General features: G+C 49.5%; 1 long non-coding RNA gene across 1 annotated transcript in view; it reads right to left on the minus strand.

Moving 5' to 3' along the window:
- The window catches only part of LOC139250476 (uncharacterized), a 40,144-nt gene extending 27,110 nt beyond the window's left edge, over positions 1-13,034 (minus strand). The window contains exons 1-2 of the long non-coding RNA XR_011591309.1: positions 12,797-13,034; positions 4,952-5,108 (exon numbers count right to left, since the gene is read on the minus strand). This is a non-coding gene — a long non-coding RNA (uncharacterized lncRNA). The remainder of the gene's footprint in view (positions 1-4,951; positions 5,109-12,796) is intronic.
- Positions 13,035-18,105: the final 5,071 nt, after the last annotated feature.

Here is an 18,105-nt window from a genome sequence, read left to right on the forward strand (position 1 = left end):
GAGGGGTGTAGGGGCTGGAGGAGGTTACAGAGATAGGGAGGGGTATAGGGGTAGGAGGAAGTTAGAGATAGGGAAGGGTTCAGGGCTGGAGGAGGTTGCAGAGATAGGGATGGGTGTAGGGGCTGGTGGAGGTTAGAGATATGGAGGAGTGTAGGGCGGGAGGAGGTTAGAGGGATATGGAGGAGTGTAGGGCTGGAGGAGCTTACAGAGATAGGGAGGGTTGTAGGGGCTGGAGGTTGTTACAAGGGATAGGGAGGGTTGTTGGGGCTGGAGATGGTTGCAGAGATTGGAACGTTGTAGGGGCTCGAGGAGGTTAGAGATAGGGAGTGGTGTAGGGGCTGGAGGAGGTTACACGGATAGGAAGAGGTGTAGTGCTGAAGGAGGTTACAGAGATAAGGAGGGTTGTAGGGGCTAGGGGAGGTTACAGAGATAGGGAGAGGTGTAGGGCTGGAGGTGGTGAGAGATAGGGAGGGGTGCAGGGGCTGGAGGAAGTTAGAGATAGCGAGGGGTGTCGTTCTGGAGGAAGTTAGAGATAGGGAGGGGTTTAGGGCTGGAGGAGGTTACAGAGAGAGGGAGGGGTGTAGGCGCTGGAGGGGATTACAGACAAAGAGAGGGGTGTAAGGGCTGGACGAGGTTATAGACAAAGGGAGAGGTGTAGGGTCTGGTGGAGGTTAGAGATAGTGAGTGGTGTAGGGACTGGAGGTTGCAGTGATATGGAGGGCTGTAGGGGCTGGAGGACATTACAGAGAGAGGGAGGGGGGTATGGCAGGAGGAGGTTATAGAGATAGCAAAGGGTGTAGCGCCTGGAGGAGGTTAAAGAGATAGGGAGGGGTATATGGGCTGGAGGAGGAGGCTTGTAGTGCTGGAGGACGTTACAGATAAAGGGAGGGTTGTCAGGGCTGGGGGAGGTTACAGAGATCGGAAGGGTTGTCGGGGCTGGAGGAGGTTACAGATAGGGGAGGGTGCAGGGGTTGGAGGAGACTACAGAGATAGGGAGGGATGTAGGGGTTGAAGGAGGTTCCATAGATACGTAGGGCTGTAGGGATGGAGGAGGTTACAGAAATAGCGATGGGTGTTGGGCCTGGAGGTTACAAAGATAGGGAGGGTTGTAGGAACTGGAGGTGGTTACGGAGATAGGGAGGGGTGTTGGGCCTGGATGAGATTAGAGGTAGGGAGGGATTTAGGGCTGGAGGAGGTTATAGACAGAGGGAGGGGTTTAGGGGCTGGAGTTGCTTACAGAGATAGGGAGGGGTCTAGTGCTGGAGGAGGTTACAGAGATAGGGAGCTGTGTAAGTGCTGAAGGTTACAGCGATAGGGACGGGTGTAGGGGTTGGAGGAGGTTAGAGAGATGTGGAGGTGTGTTGCACTGGAGGTTACAGATGGGGAGGGAAGTAGGGCTGGAGGAGATTGCAGAGATAGGGAGGGGTGTAGGGTCCGGAGGAGGTTACAGAGATAGGGAGGGGTGTAGGGGCTGGAGGAGGTTAGAGATAGGGAGAGGTGTCGGGGATGGAGGAGATTAGAGATAGGGAGGGGTGTATGGGCTGGAGAGGTTACAGAAATAGGGAGAGGTGTAGGTCTGAAGGAGATTGCAGAGATAAGGAAGGGTCTCGGGGCTCGAGGAGGTTACAGAGATCGGGAGGGGTGCAGCGATTGGAGGAGAGTACAAACATAGGGAGGGGTGAACGGGCTGGAGGAGGTTAGAGATAGGGAGATATGTAGGTGCTGGAGGAGGTTAGAGATAGGGAGATATGTAGGTGCTGGAGTAGGTTGGAGAGATACCAAGGTGTGTAATGCTGGAGGAGGTTACAGAGGGGGAGGGTTGTCGTGCTGGAGGAGGTTGCAGACGTAGGGAGGGATGTAGGGGCAGGGGGAGGTTAGAGAGATAGCAAGGGGTGTAGGGCTGGAGGAGGTTACAGAGATAGTGGCTGGATGGGGTTAGAGATATGGAGGGGTGTAGGGGCTGGATGGGGTTAGAGATATGGAGGGGTGTAGGGGCTGGAGGAGGTTTAGAGATAGGGATGGATGTGGGGCTGGAGGGGGTTTAGAGATAGGGAGGGATGTAGGGCAGGAGGAGGTTCGAGAGATTGGGAGGGATGTCGGGCTGGGGCTTTGGGGCTGGGGGAGGTTTAGAGAGATATGAGAGGTGTCGGTGCTGGAGGAGGTTGAGAGAGATAGGGAGGGGTGCAGGGCTGGAGGAGCTTACAGAGATAGGGAGGGTTGTAGGGCTGAGGAGGTTACAGAGATAGGGAGGGGTGTAGGGTCTGGAGGAGGTTACAGAGATAGGGAGGTGTATAGGGGCTGGATGGGGTTACAGAGATAGGGAGGTGTGTAGGGGCTGGAGGAGGTTTAGAGAGATAGGGAGGGATGTAGGGCTGGGGCTTTGGCGCTGGAGGAGGTTTAGAGAGATATGAGAGGTGTCGTCACTGGAGGAGGTTACAGGGATCGGGAGGGTTGTAGGGCTAAGGAGGTTTAGAGAGATAGGGAGGGGTGCAGGGCTGGAGGAGGTTAGAGATGGGGAGGGGAGATTGAGGGATATGAACACGAGGTTGAGAATTTTAAATCAGTGCCTCGCTGGGGCTGAGGAGGGGGGGAGAAGTGCAGGAACACAACCCCCTCACTACCTACCCTGCACTAACCCCCATCATCTGTTAAATCACCTGGAGTTCCAGTGACACTCCTCCCACTCTCTCTCGGTATTTATCCACTCACTGCCTCACTCAAAGCTTATCTCCCATTGACAGTCCGTGTGAGGGCCCTCGTTGTCCCAGAATTGCTCCCCGTGGACACTGACTGACCTTCCCCGTGCCTCCGCCGCCCTCCTCCTGTTCCGTGACGGCCGACAAATTCAGGTTGTGTTCCAGTCATCAAGCGAAAGATCAGGAATGGGGGTGTATAAATTAAAACATTTGGCGGGCCGGAGGAAGGGGCTTGGGGGGCCGTGTCCTGCCCACAGGCCGTATGTTTGACACCCCTGAGCTACACTGTCAAGCCCTGTAAGAGTTTTCTATGTTTCAATGAGATCACACCTCATTCTTCTAAACTGTAGAGAATATCGGCCTGGTCTACTCAATCTCTCCTCACAGGACAATCCCCCCATCCCAGGATTCAGTCTGGCGAACCTTCGTTACCATCCTCAATGGTCTGTACATCCTTCCTTAGGTAAGCAGCCAAACTGTACACAATACTCCAGGTGTAGTCTCACCAGGGCCCTATATAATTGCAGTAGGATGTCTAGGAGCAAGTTATTATTTAAATGGAGAAAGATTACAAAATGCTGCAGTACAGTGGGACCTGGGGTCACTTGTGTATGAAGCACAGAAGGATAGTATGCAGGTTCAGCAAGTGATCAGGAAGGCCAATGGTATCTTGGCCTTTATTGCAAAGGGGATGGAGTATAAAAGCAGGGAAGTCTTGCTACAGCTATATAAGGTATTAGTGAGGCCACACCTGGTATACTGCATGCAATTTTGGTTTCCATATTTACGAAAGGATTTACTTGCTTCGGAGCCCGTTCAGAGAAGGTTCACTAGATTGATTCTGGGGATGAGTGGGTTGACTTATGAGGAAAGGTTGAGTAGTTTGGGCCTCTACTCATTGAAATTCAGAAGAATGAGAGTTGATCTTATCGAAATGTATAAGATTATGAGGGTGCTTGACAAGGTGGATGGAGAGAGGATGTTTCCACTGATGGGGGAGACTCGAACTAGAGGGCATGATCTTAGAATAAGAGCCACCCATTTAAAGCAAAAATGAGGAGGAATTTCTTCTGAGGGTTGTAAATCTGTGGATCTCGCTGCCTCAGACAGCTGTGGAAGCTGGGACATGAAATAAATTTAAGACAGAAATAGACAGTTTCTTACACGATAAGGGGATAAGGGGTTATGAGGAGTGGGCGGGTAAGTGGAGCTGAGTACATGATCAGATCAGCCATGATCTTATTGAATGGCGGAGCAGGCTCGAGGGGCCGTATGGCCTACTCCTGTTCCTATTTCTTATGTTCTCATGTTTACTCTTATCCTCAAATCCTCTTGTAATAAAAGGCTGACATACCATTTGGTTTCTTCATTGCTTGCTGTACCTGCATATTAACTTTCAGTGATTCGTGTACAAGGACACCAAGGTCCCTCAAAACACCAACATTTCCCAATCTCTCACCATTTCAAGTAGCTGTTTCCAGTCCACTTTGGCTAAATCACATATCAGCTTAGTAAAATTGGCTTTTCCCCAATTGTGAACTTTTATTCCTGGTCTATCTTTGTCCTTTTCCATAACTACCCTAAATCTAACTGAATTATGATCACTCGCACCAAAATGCTGTCCCATCGATACCCCTTCCACCTGCCCAGCTTCAGTCCCGAATACTAAGTCCAGAACTTCCTCCTCTCTTGTTGTGCTTGCTACGTACTGGCTAAAATGTTCTGCTGGTTGCTGACCCCTCTGCGAAGGGAAATAGATCCTTCCTCTCCACTCTATCTAGGCCCCTCATAATTTTATACACCTCATTAAGGTCTCCCCTCAGCCTCCTCCGTGCCAAAGAAAATAAACTATTAAGAGGGTTGGTGGGCTGGAGGAAGTTACAGAGATAGGGAAGGGCGAGACCCTGGAGAGATTTGAACAAGAGGATGAGTATTTTAAAGGCTGATGCCACCAGCCATCTCGCCGAGCACAGAATGTAACTCACTACCAACAAGAAGGATGTTACTCTAACTGCTAAAGTTGCATAATGCGGGGAAATAAATCTCTGTCCCTTTAACTAACAGCGACATGGAAAGAGGGAAATGAATGACCTTTAAACACCAGGTCTACTTGGCACTGAAGTATCTGAAACTCATATTAGGAACTCATAAATAGAAATAAAATACTGACAAATGTTAAACTGTTTTGTTGACAAAAGAAATCTCGATTTAACTTTAAAAGATGAATTGTTTAACAGAGATTCACACAGACTCACCTGATAGGCCGTCTCAGGATCCACCACTCATGCACCGTGATTGGGTGCAGAACAGGCTGCTCCCTGGGCCCTCCAGCCTCTGACCTCTCTTCCTGTTGGTTCCCAGGGCAATCAATCACCACTCGCCAACATTACGCTGCCACATTAAGTTGAGAGGCTCGGAGGAAGAAATAAAATGAGGCCGTGAAAGAGATAAGAAATAAAATTAGAAAAGCATGATTAAATAAACAAGGAGAGGCAATGTAAATTAAAGGGTACAATCCTAAAGGGGGTGCATGAACAGTGAGACCTGCGGGTATATGTGGACAAATCGCTGAAGGTGGCAGGACAGGTTGAGAAAGCAGTTAAAAAAACTTGCAAGTTGCTGGGCATCACAGAGTACAAAAGCAAGGAGGTTATGATGAACCTTTATAAAACACTGGTTCGGCCTCAACTGGAGCATTGTGTCCAATTCTGGGCACCGCACATTAGGATGTGATGGCCTCAGAGAGGAAGCAGAAAAGATTGACAAGAATGATTCACGAGATGAGGGACTTCAGTTCCGTGGAGTGACTGGAGAAGCTGGGGTTGTTCTCCTTGGAGCAGAGAAGGTTGAGAGGAGAATTGATAGAAGTGTTCAAAATCATGAGGGGTCCAGACAGAGTAGATAGAGAGATACTGTTCCCATTGGTGGAGGGGTCGAGAACCAGAAAAGACGGACTTAAGGTGAATGGCAAAATAACCAAAGGTGACATCAAAAAAATCTATTTTATGCAGCGAGTGGTTAGGATCCGGAAAGCACGGCCTGAAAGAGTGGTGGAGGAAGACTCAATCACAGCATTCAAATAAAAAGGAAGTTGGATAAGTATCTGAAAAAAAACATTTTGCAGGGCCGGGGGAAAAGGGAGGGGAGTAGGCAAGGGTTCGACGGGCCGAATGGCCTTCCGTGCTGTAACCATTCTCTGATTGTGTGAGCAGAACCACTCTGTTCCCTGACTCAATCTAAAGCCTTCCTGATTGTGAGCAACTCTGTTAAACCTGCCCTGCACCTTCACTGCTCCAAGGAGAACCACCCCAGATGCTGCAGCCATCATCTTATTGAATGGCGGCAGGCTCGAGGGGCCAAAGGGCCGACTCATCTCCTATTTCTGATGTTCTCATGTGTTCATGTCACTGGTCCCCATCCTGCACCTGCTCCCTGCAGTAAGATGGCCGCCACGCATGATCCCTGCCCTGCAGCGGGACAATGGAAAGTATTGTGACGTCGAGGAAGCCCCGCCCCTGTTGCTCCCTGCTCCCTGTGGCGGGCAGACCCGTGCTGCCCAAAGCTGGCGGCCGAACTCCCGGCAATCCCCGACAGTAACCAAGGTCCGTCCCCGCCCGAAGGTGCCCCGCAGCCGCCACCCAAATCTCACCGCCCGCGCGTGTCCATGAGTCTGAGTCCTCAGGGAGGCTGGGCGCATTGCCCGGGCTGCTCATCCATCATAGAAACATAGAAACATAGAAAATAGGTGCAGGAGCAGGCCATTCAGCCCTTCTAGCCTGCACCGCCATTCAATGAGTTCATGGCTGAACATGAAACTTCAGTACCCCCTTCCTGCTTTCTCGCCATAACCCTTGATCCCCCGAGTAGTAAGGACTTCATCTAACTCCCTTTTGAATATATTTAGTGAATTGGCCTCAACTACTTTCTGTGGTAGAGAATTCCACAGGTTCACCACTCTCTGGGTGAAGAAGTTTCTCCTCATCTCGGTCCTAAATGGCTTACCCCTTATCCTCAGACTGTGACCCCTGGTTCTGGACTTCCCCAACATTGGGAACATTCTTTCTGCATCTAACCTGTCTAAACCCGTCAGAATTTTAAACGTTTCTATGAGGTCCCCTCTCATTCTTCTGAACTCCAGTGAATACAAGCCCAATTGATCCAATCTTTCTTGATAGGTCAGTCCCGCCATCCCGGGAATCAGTCTGGTGAACCTTCGCTGCACTCCCTCAATAGCAAGAATGTCCTTCCTCAAGTTAGGAGACCAAAACTGTACACAATACTCCAGGTGTGGCCTCACCAAGGCCCTGTACAACTGTAGCAACACCTCCCTGCCCCTGTATTCAAATCCCCTCGCTATGAAGGCCAACATGCCATTTGCTTTCTTAACCGCCTGCTGTACCTGCATGCCAACCTTCAATGACTGATGTACCATGACACCCAGGTCTCGTTGCACCTTCCCTTTTCCTAATCTGTCACCATTCAGATAATAGTCTGTCTCTCTGTTTTTACCACCAAAGTGGATAACCTCACATTTATCCACATTATACTTCATCTGCCATGCATTTGCCCACTCACCTAACCTATCCAAGTCACTCTGCAGCCTAATAGCATCCTCCTCGCAGCTCACACTGCCACCCAACTTAGTATCATCCGCAAATTTGGAGATACTGCATTTAATCCCCTCGTCTAAATCATTAATGTACAATGTAAACAGCTGGGGCCCCAGCACAGAACCTTGCGGCACTCCACTAGTCACTGCCTGCCATTCTGAAAAGTACCCGTTTACTCCTACTCTTTGCTTCCTGTCTGACAACCAGTTCTCAATCCACGTCAGCACACTACCCCCAATCCCATGTGCTTTAACTTTGCACATTAATCTCTTGTGTGGGACCTTGTCGAAAGCCTTCTGAAAGTCCAAATATACCACATCAACTGGTTCTCCTTTGTCCACTTTACTGGAAACATCCTCAAAAAATTCCAGAAGATTTGTCAAGCATGATTTCCCTTTCACAAATCCATGCTGACTTGGACCTATCATGTCACCATTTTCCAGATGCACTGCTATGACATCCTTAATAATTGATTCCATCATTTTACCCACTACTGAGGTCAGGCTGACCGGTCTATAATTCCCTGTTTTCTCTCTCCCTCCACGGCTGCGGGGGGGGGGGGGCAAAACGTCGTCCGTCGGCAGCTAATCTCCCACAATAGGCTGGCCCCGCGCCTGCGCACAACTCAGCCCCGCCTCACCTGGGCCCCGAGCTCAAAGGCTGCGAGCGGAGCCCACCGACAAACCCCCCAACCGCAACACTCAGCCCGCAGCCAATGGCGAGGCGGCGCGGGGCACCAGCCCACCCAGCGCCCTGCTCCGCGCCAATCAGTGGCGGGGGGCGGGGCCGCGGCACCAATCAATTACTGGTCCCTGAAGGTACTGACTCTGGCTGGGTTCAGTTCTACACTCGCTGGTTCCCCTCCCCTGAAGGTACTGACTCTGGCTGGGTTCAGTTCTACACTCACTGGTTCCCCTCCCCTGAAGGTACTGACTCTGGCTGGGTTCAGTTCTACACTCACTGGTTCCCCTCCCCTGAAGGTACTGACTCTGGCTGGGTTCAGTTCTACGCTCACTGGTTCCCCTCCCCTGAAGGTACTGACTCTGGCTGGGTTCAGTTCTACACTCACTGGTTCCCCTCCCCTGAAGGTACTGACTCTGGCTGTGTTCAGTTCTACACTCACTGGTTCCCCTCCCCTGAAGGTACTGACTCTGGCTGGGTTCAGTTCTACACTCACTGGTTCCCCTCCCCTGAAGGTGCTGACTCTGGCTGGGTTCAGTTCCAAACTCAGAAGAACATAAATAGGAGTAGGAGTAGGCCATACGGTCCCTGGAGCCTACTGCGCCATTAAATACGATCATGGCTGATCTGACCATGGACTCAGGTCCACTTTCTTGCCCGCTCTCCATAACCCCTTATTCCCTTATCGGTTGATAAACTGTCTGTTTCTGTCTTAAATTTATTCAATGACCCAGCTTCCACAGCTCTCTGAGGCAGTGAATTCCACAGATTTACAACTCTGAGAAGAAATTCTTCCTCATCTCAGTTTTAAATGGGCGGCCCTTTATTCGAAGATTATGCCTTCTCGTTCTAGTCTCCCCCATCAGTGGAAACGTTCTCTCTGCATCCACCTTGTGAAGTCCCCTCATAATCTTATACGTTTCGATGTGATCACCTCTCATTCTTCTGAACTCCAACCTCCTCAACCTTTCCTCATAAGCCAACCCCCTCATCTCCGGATCAACCTACTGAATCTTCTCTCAACTGCCTCCAAAGCAAGTCTATCCTTTCGTAAATATGGAACCCAAAACTGCATGCAGTATTCCAGGTGTGGCCTCACCAATACCCTGTATAACTGTAGCAAGACTTCCCTGCTTTTATACTCCATCCCCTTTGTAATAAAGGCCAAGAGTCCATTGGCCTTCCTGATCACTTTCTATACCTGCGTACTAACATTTAGCGTGTCAGGCACAAGTTCTCCCAGGTCTCGTGTACTGCAGCAGTTTGCAATTTTTTTCCAATAAATAATAACTTGCTCTTTCATTATTTTCTGCCAAAGTGCATGACCTCACACTTTCCAACATCATATACTATCTGTCAAATTTTTGCCCACTCACTTAGCCTGTCTGTGCCCTTTTGCAGATTTTTTGTGTCCTCCTCACACATTGCTTTTCCTCCGATCTTTGTTTCATCAGCAAACTTGGCTGCGTTACATTCGGCCCCTTCTTCCAAGTTGTTGATATAGATTGTAAATAGTTGGGGTCCCAGCACTGATCCCTGCAGCACCCCACTAGTTACTGGTTGCCAACCTGAGAATGAACCATTTCTCCCAATACTCTGTTTTCTGTTAGTTAGCCAATCCTTTGTACCTGCTAATATATTGCCCCCAACCTCCTCAATATTTCCTCATAAGTCAACCCCCTCATTTACGGAATCAACCTTGTGAACCCTCTCTGAACTGCCTCCTCTCCTCCACTGAAGATGCTGACTGTCTGGTTTCAGTTCTAAACTCACTTGTTCCCATCCCTCTCCTCCCCTGAAGGTGCTTACTCTGGCTGGGTTCAGTTCGGCAATCACTGGTTTCCCGTCCCCTGAATGTCCTGACTCTGGCTGGGGTCAGGTCTCCATTCACTGGTTCCCCTCTCTCTCATCTCCTATAGGTGTAGACTCTGGCTGGGTTCAGTTCGACATTCGGTTCCCTTCGCATTCCTCCTCTGAATGTGCTGACTCTGGCTGGGTTGAGTTCTACACTCACTGGTTCCCCTCTCCTGAAGGTACTGACTCTGGCTGGGTTCAGTTCTAAACTCACTGGTTCCCCTCCCCTGAAGGTGCTGACTCTGGCTGGGTTCAGTTCTGCATTCACTGGTTCCACTCCTGAAGGTGTTGACTCTGGCTGGGTTCAGTTCTACACTCACTGGTTCCCCTCTCCTCCCCTGTAGGTACTGACTCTGTCTGGGTTCAGTTCTACACTCACTGGTTACCCTCCCCTGACGGTACTGACTCTGTCTGGATTCAGTTCTGCACTCACTGGTTCCCCTCCCTCTCCTCCCCTAAAGGTGTCGGCTCTGGCTGGAACAAGTTCTACAATCACTGGTCCCCTCCCCTGAAGGTGCTGACTTTGGCTGGAATCCGTTCCAAACTCACTGGCTCCCCTCTCATCCAATGCAGATGCTGAATCTGTCTGGTTTCAGTTCTGCACTCACTAGTTAACATAAGAAAATAAGAAATAGGAGCAGGCATAGCCCATACGGCTCCTCGAGCCTGCTCCTCTATTTAATACGATCATGGCTGATCCGATCATGGACTCGAGACCACTCCCCTGTCCGCTCCCCATAACCACTTATTCCCTTAGCGTTTATGAATCTCTGTTTCTGTCTTAAATTTATTCAATGTCCCGGCTTGCACAGCTCTCTGAGGCAGTGAATTCCACAGATCCACAACCCTCTGCGAGAAGAAATTTCTTCTTTTAAGTGGACGGCCCCTTATTCGAAGATTATGTCCCGTAGTTCTAGTCTTCCCATTATCAGTGGAAATTCCTCTCTTCATCCATCTTGTCAAAGCCCCCTCATAATCTTACACATTTCGTTAAGACTACCGCTCATTCTTCTGAATTCCAATGAGTAGAGGCCCAACCTCAACCTTTTCTCATAAGTCAACCTCTTCATCCCTGGAATCAACCTTTTGAAAATTCTCTGAACTGCCTCCAAAGCAAGTATATCCTTTCGGAAATATGGAAACCAAAACTGCACGCAACATACCAGGAGTGGCCTCATCAATACCTTGTACAACTGTAGCAAGACTTCCCTGCTTTTATACTCCATCCCCTTTGCAATAAAGGCACGATTCCATTGGCCTTCCTGATCACTTGCTGTACCTGCATACTATCCTTTTATGTTTCATGCACAAGTACCTCCAGGTCTCGCTGTACTGCAGCACTTTGCAACCTTTCAACATTTAAATAATAACTTGCTGTTTAATTTTTTTCTGCCAAAGTGCATGACCTCACACTTTCCAACATTATACTCCATCTGCCAAATTTATGCTCACTCACTCAGCCTGCCTGTGTCCTTTTGCAGAATTTGTGTCCCTAACTCACACCTTGCTTTTCTTCCCATCGTATCATCAGCAAACTTGGCTTCGTTACACTCTGTCTCTTCTTCCAAGTCATTAATATGGATTGTAAATAGTGGAGTCTCAGCACTGATCCCTGCAACACCCCACTAGTTACTGATTGTCAACCCAAGAAGCAACCATTTATCCTGACTCTCTGTTTTCTGTCAGTCAGCCAATCCTCCATCCATGCTAATATATTACCCCCAACCCCGTGAAATGTTATCCCCTCCCTGTCCCCCCCACCCCCTGAAGGTACTGACTCTGGCTGGGTTCAGTTCTACACTCATAGTTCCCCTCCCCTGAAGGTACTGACTCTGGCTGGGTTCAGTTCTACACTCACTGGTTCCCCTCCCCTGAAGGTGCTGACTCTGGCTGGGTTCGGTTTGACACTCACTGGTTCCCCTCCCCTGAAGGTACTGACTCTGGCTGGGTTCAGTTCTACACTCACTGGTTCCCCTCCCCTGAAGGTACTGACTCTGGCTGGGTTCAGTTCTACACTCACTGCTTCCCCTCCCCTGAAGGTACTGATTCTGGCTGGGTTCAGGTCTACACTCACTGGTTTGCCCCCCACCCACCCCCTGCCCCTGAAGGTGCTGACTCTGGCTGGGTTCAGTTCTACACTCACTGCTTCCCCTCCCCTGAAGGTACTGACTCTGGCTGCGTTCAGTTCTACACTCACTGCTTCCCCTCCCCTGAAGGTACTGACTCTGGCTGCGTTCAGTTCTACACTCACTGGTTCCCCTCCCCTGAAGGTACTGACTCTGGCTGGGTTCAGTTCTACACTCACTGGTTCCCCTCCCCTGAAGGTACTGACTCTGGCTGGGTTCAGTTCTACACTCACTGGTTCCCCTCCCCTGGAGGTACTGACTCTGGCTGGGTTCAGTTCTACACTCACTGGTTCCCCTCCCCTGAAGGTACTGACACTGGCTGGGTTCAGTTCTACACTCACTGGTTCCCCTCCCCTGAAGGTACTGACTCTGGCTGGGTTCAGTTCGACACTCACTGGTTCCCCTCCCCTGAAGGTGCTGACTCTGGCTGGGTTCAGTTCTACACTCACTGGTTCCCCTCCCCTGAAGGTACTGACTCTGGCTGGGTTCAGTTCTACACTCACTGCTTCCCCTCCCCTGAAGGTACTGACTCTGGCTGGGTTCAGTTCTACACTCACTGGTTCCCCTCCCCTGAAGGTACTGACTCTGGCTGGGTTCAGTTCTACACTCACTGGTTCCCCTCCCCTGAAGGTACTGACTCTGGCTGGGTTCAGTTCTACACTCACTGGTTCCCCTCCCCTGAAGGTACTGACTCTGGCTGGGTTCAGTTCTACACTCACTGGTTCCCCTCCCCTGAAGGTACTGACTCTGGCTGGGTTCAGTTCCAGACATTGACATCATTCACTTTGTGCCTGCACCAAGATGGCCGCGCATGCGCGGTGCTACTCACTGAATCAAGATGGTGGAGCGCTGAACCTGCTCGAAGATGGCCGCCGTTAGCCCGGGCCTGTGACCGGGAGAAAGCCCCGAAGCTGCATCCGCCTATAATCCGGTTATTATTCCGGGCTTGCGGCGGGCACGGGTTGTTTATGAAGCCTCCCCAGCTCCCCGCTGGTCCCTTACCCCGCTCCGTCCCGCTGCAAAAGACACTCCTTAGGATCCTGTCCAAAACACGTCTTCTCCGCCATTACACGCACGGCGCATGCTCCAAACACAGCCAGGGCCCGCGCCTGCGCACTGAGCTCCTGCAGTCTGGATGCAGCACATTTTCCCCCGTAGGGCATGCTGGGTAGATAAGACAATGACAAACAGGAGCAGGAGTGGGCCAGATACTGCAAGGGTTATATACAGAGTGAAGCTCCCTCTGTACTGTCCTAAACAATCCCAGGGCAGGTACAGCACGGGTTAGTTACAATTTAAAGCTTGCTGTACGCTGACTTTCATCAAACACTCCCAGGGCAGGTACAGCACATGTTAAATACACAGTAAGGGACCCTGCACACTGTCCCACCAGGTATTCCCAGGGCATGTACAGCACGGGTTAAATAAAGAATAAAGCTCCCTCTGCACAGTCCCAAGAAACAATCCCAGGTCAGGTACAACGCAACTATTTTGTTGTTAATCTGTAAATCAAATGCCCCTGATTAAAGGGAGGAGGGCACTATAACCAACAAAATAAACTAATTAAACTTTAGATGGTAAACTTAAATCAAATTAAAATTTGGTTGCTCGAGGTGACGATGCACTCCAGTCCCTCCAGTGCCGACCTCTTACAAAAGGCCGCAAGCGTACCGGTAGCAGGTACAGCAGGGGTTAGAGACAGAGTGAAGCTCCCTCTACACTGTCCCATCAAACACTCCCAGGGCAAGTACAGCATAATTTAAATGCAGGGTAAACGTCTTTCAAAACAGCCAATCCAAAGATTCACAGGACAAGCACATCACAGGTTAGGTACACATTATCATCATCATAGGCAGTCCCTTGAAATCAAGGAAGACTTGCTTACACTCTAAAGGTGAGTTCTTAGGTGACTAAACTATCCAATACGGGAATTACAGTCTCTGTCACAGGTGAGACAGCCGGTCATTGAAGGAAATGGTGGGTGGGACTGGTTTGTCTTATGCTCCTACGCTTGGTTTCTGCATGCTCTCAGTGATGAGACTCGAGGTGCTCAGCACCCTCCCGGATGCACTTCCTCCATTTAGGGCGGAATTTAGCCAAGTGCCCCTAGGTATCAGTGGGGATGCTGCATTTTTATCAAGGAGGCTTTGAAGGTGTCCTGAGCAGAACGCTTGCTTTGGGAGTCTTTTGTCAGCCATGTGAACAATGTGGCGAGCCAGGGTATCTCTGGAGATGGAGCACGCCGTGTCCACAAGAGATGGACACTGCAGAGACTGGAGTGCATCATTTCAAGAGAGAACAGAATTTTTATTTTAATTAATTTGATTTGATTTGACAAAGGTTCCCTTTATGTTGAATTATTAATTTGTGTTTTTGGTGCCCTCAAAAAAACAACAAAGGGGCATTTTAATGAAAGTTTGTGGAGTGTGACCACCCTCCCGCCCTTTAATCAGGGGGCACTTGATTATTGTTCTACTTAAAATAGTTGTGAACAATGTGGCCCAACCAACGCAGCTGGTCGAGTGTGGTCAGTGCTTCGATGCTGAGGATGTTGGCCTGATCGAGGAAACACCAGGAATGGTTTGGTGAGAATGACCAGGAGATCCAAGAGCTAATAAATCGCAAGCACAGGGCATTTCTGAACCTAAAACAACAACCCAACTCGGGACCAGCAAAGCAGCATTACAGGTGGCTTCAGGCCGAGGTCCAAGAAAAAACCTGTGACCTAAAGCATAGATGGTTCGTGGAGAAATCACAGGAGGTTCAGCAGCTGGCTGACAGCCATGATGTGTGAGGATTCTTCACATCAGTCAACGCCACCTAAAGCACAACCACCCAAGGCACCACCCCACTGTTGGCCAAGAATGGGGAAACACTCATCAAGGACACCGAGGCAGCCACGACCCACTGGAAGGAACACTTCAAAGATCTCCTTAACCGACACTCTGCCTTTGACTCGAGTGTCCTCGACTCCAACCCACAGCATGCTACCCACGACCATCTCAGCAAAAACCCAGCCCTGTCCGAGGTGGAAAAGGCCATCCGCCAGCTCAAAACCAACAAGGCAATGGGAGTGGACGAAATCCCCATTGAGGCACTAAAGTATGGCGGAGAGGCACTATTGGCACAAATGCATGACCTCATCTCTCTCATCTGGAAGAAGGAGGGCATGCCTGGAGATCTCAGAGATGCAGTAATCGTGACCATCTTTAACAAAGGGGACAAGTCCGACTGCGGCGATTACAGATGAATCACCCTGGGAAAGCCATCACTTGAATCGTCCTCAACCATCTTCTCCCTGTGGCTGAGGAGCTCCTCCCGGAGTCACAGTGTGGTTTTCATCCTCTGCGGAGTATAACGGACCTGAGTAGTTACACAGTAAGGATCTCAATACACTCTCCCACCAGACACTTGCAGGGAAGGCACAGCATGGGTTAGATACAGAGTAAAGCTCCTCTACACTGTCCCATCAAACATTCCCAGGGCAAGTACAACATGGGTTAAATAGATATTAAAGCTTCCTCTATACTGTTCCATCAGACGTTCCCTGGGCAAGTACAGCAGAGGTTAGACACAGACTACATCTCCCTCTGACTTGTCCAGCCATTCCAGGGCAGATGCAGCATCAGTTCGATATAGAGAAAATATCCCTCTATACTGTTCTGCTGGACATTCCCAGGGCAGGTACAGCACGGGTTAGATACAGAGTAAAGCTCCCCTTACATTGTCCCATCAACCATTCCCAGGGCAGGTAGCACCAAGCTCAAGGTCTACAGGGCTGTAGTAATACCCGCCCTCCTGTATGGCTCAGAGGAATGGACCATGGACAGTAGCCACCTCAAGTCGCTGGAGATATATCACCAATGATGTCTCCGCTAGATCCTACAAATCGCCTGGGAGGACTGGCACAGCAACATCAGCGTCCTTGTCCAGGCTAATGTCCCCAGCATTGAAGCACTGACCACACTTGATCAGCTCCGCTGGGCAGGCCACATAGTTCGTATGCCAGACACGAGACTCCCAAAGCAAGTGCTCTAGGTGGAGCGCCTTCACAGCAAATGAGCCAAAGGCGGGCAGCGGAAACATTACAAGGACACCCTTAAAGCCTCGCTGAAAAAGTGCGACATCCCCACTGACACCTGGGAGTCCCTGACCAAAGACTGCCCTAAGTGGAGACAGTGAATCCGGGAGGGCACTGAGCACTTCGAGTCTCAATGCCGAGAGCATGCAGAAATCAAGCGCAGGCAATGGAAGGAGCATACGGCAAAGCAGTCCCACTCATCCCTTCTCTCAATGACTATCTGTCCCACCTGTGACAGAGTCTGTGGTTCTCATATTGGACTGGTCAGCCACCAAATAACTCACTTCAGGAGTGGAAGCAAGTTTTCTTTCTATTTTTCCTCGATTCCGAGGGACTGCCTGTGATGATGATGATGATGATGATGATGATGATGACGACAACACAGGTTAGATGCAGAGTAAAGCTCCCTCTACAATGTCTCACCAGACATTCCCAGGTCGGTACAGCGTGGGTTATTAAAGGTTAAATCTCACTCGAGCCTGTCCTAAACACTCCCAGGGTAGGTACAGCACAGGTTAGTTACAGAGTTAATCTCCCTCTACGCCGTCCAATCAAACACTCGCACAACAGACACAGCACGGGTTAGTCAGAGAGTAAAGCTCTCCATGGACTGATCCATCAAACACTCCCATCGCAGGTACAGCACGAGTTAGATATAGAGTAAAGCTCACTCTACACTGTCCCATCAAACACTCCGAGGGAAGATACAACACGGATTAGATAAGAGAGAAAAGCTTGCTCTACACTATCCCATCAAAAACTGCCAGAGCAGATACAGCATGGGTTCGACAGAAAGGTTTAGGCTCGGTTTACCAGGACTTGGGACCTGGGCAACAGAAGGCACAGTCACCAATTATAATCAGTGATGCTCAGGAAGGCAGATATCTCATGGGTGGGGGGCAGGATGGTGGTTGTGGGGCTGGAGGAATTTACAGAGCTCGGGAGGGGCGAGGCAATTTAGGGGTTTGAAAATATTAGAATTTTCAAATCAAGGCGTTGCTTAACTAGAAGCCAATGTAGGTCAGTGAGGACAGGGGTGGTGGTGAGCTGGACTTGGTGCGAGTTAGGGCATGGGAAGCCGAATTTTTGATTAACTCTAGTTTATGTAGAGTCGAATGTGGGAGGAGTGCATTGGAATAGTCAAGTCCAGAAGTAACAAAAGCATGGATGAGGGCTTCAGCAGTGGATGAGCTGAGGCAAGAGCGGAGACGGATGATGTTACAGAGATGGAAATAGGCAGTCTTAATTATGCCGTGGATATCTGGTTAAAAAACCTATTTCAGTGTTAAGTATGACACCAAGGTTGCAAAAAGTCTGGTTCAGGCAGAAGTTGGGGAGAGGGACGGAGTCTGTGGCTAGGGAATGGAGGTTGTGGCAATGACAATTACAAATATCAGAATATTTAACAGGCTATCATGTGCAAAATGTGTGGATGAGTTTGTAAAATTCAATCGGTTACAAAAACGGGTTACAGAAAGTAACGGATTTCGAACCTTATGCAAGATGGTTCAATAAAGGGGTGGTTCAAAGGAGTTCAGTTGAGTTTAAACTGACACACTGCAGTTAAGTCTACTACAACTACAACTCGTACTCAAATGGAACAAGTTTGGGGTTTTATAGAAGGTGAACTAGGTGAGAAATGACATAAGTTAGATTAAGAAAAAGCACTAAAATGGAACAGTCAGTAACAGAACATCAATTAGTCTCCTCTGATCATGGAGGAATCAAATATTCGACAGACTGTGTTTGAAACAAAGATAATTTATTCAACATTTATACACAATATTAATCTCCAGCTCAGGTATAGGGGTTATTAAGATCATCAGAAACAAAGTAGAGCTGCCAGAGTGAACATGTTTCAGTGCCCAATGCAATCACAGTAAATCCTATTCTATTCACAAATGCAGCCTTTCTCCTCAGCCCATTCAAAACTGAGATAATGAGAAATGTCTTCTCTCAGAGGATTGTAAATTTTTGGAATTCTCTGCCCAAGAGAGCAGTGGAGGCTGGGTCATTGAATATATTGAATGCGGAGATAGCCAGATTTTTGAGCGATA

Source organism: Pristiophorus japonicus, unplaced genomic scaffold (genome assembly GCF_044704955.1).
Source record: "Pristiophorus japonicus isolate sPriJap1 unplaced genomic scaffold, sPriJap1.hap1 HAP1_SCAFFOLD_382, whole genome shotgun sequence".
NCBI classification, from domain to species: domain Eukaryota; kingdom Metazoa; phylum Chordata; class Chondrichthyes; family Pristiophoridae; genus Pristiophorus; species Pristiophorus japonicus.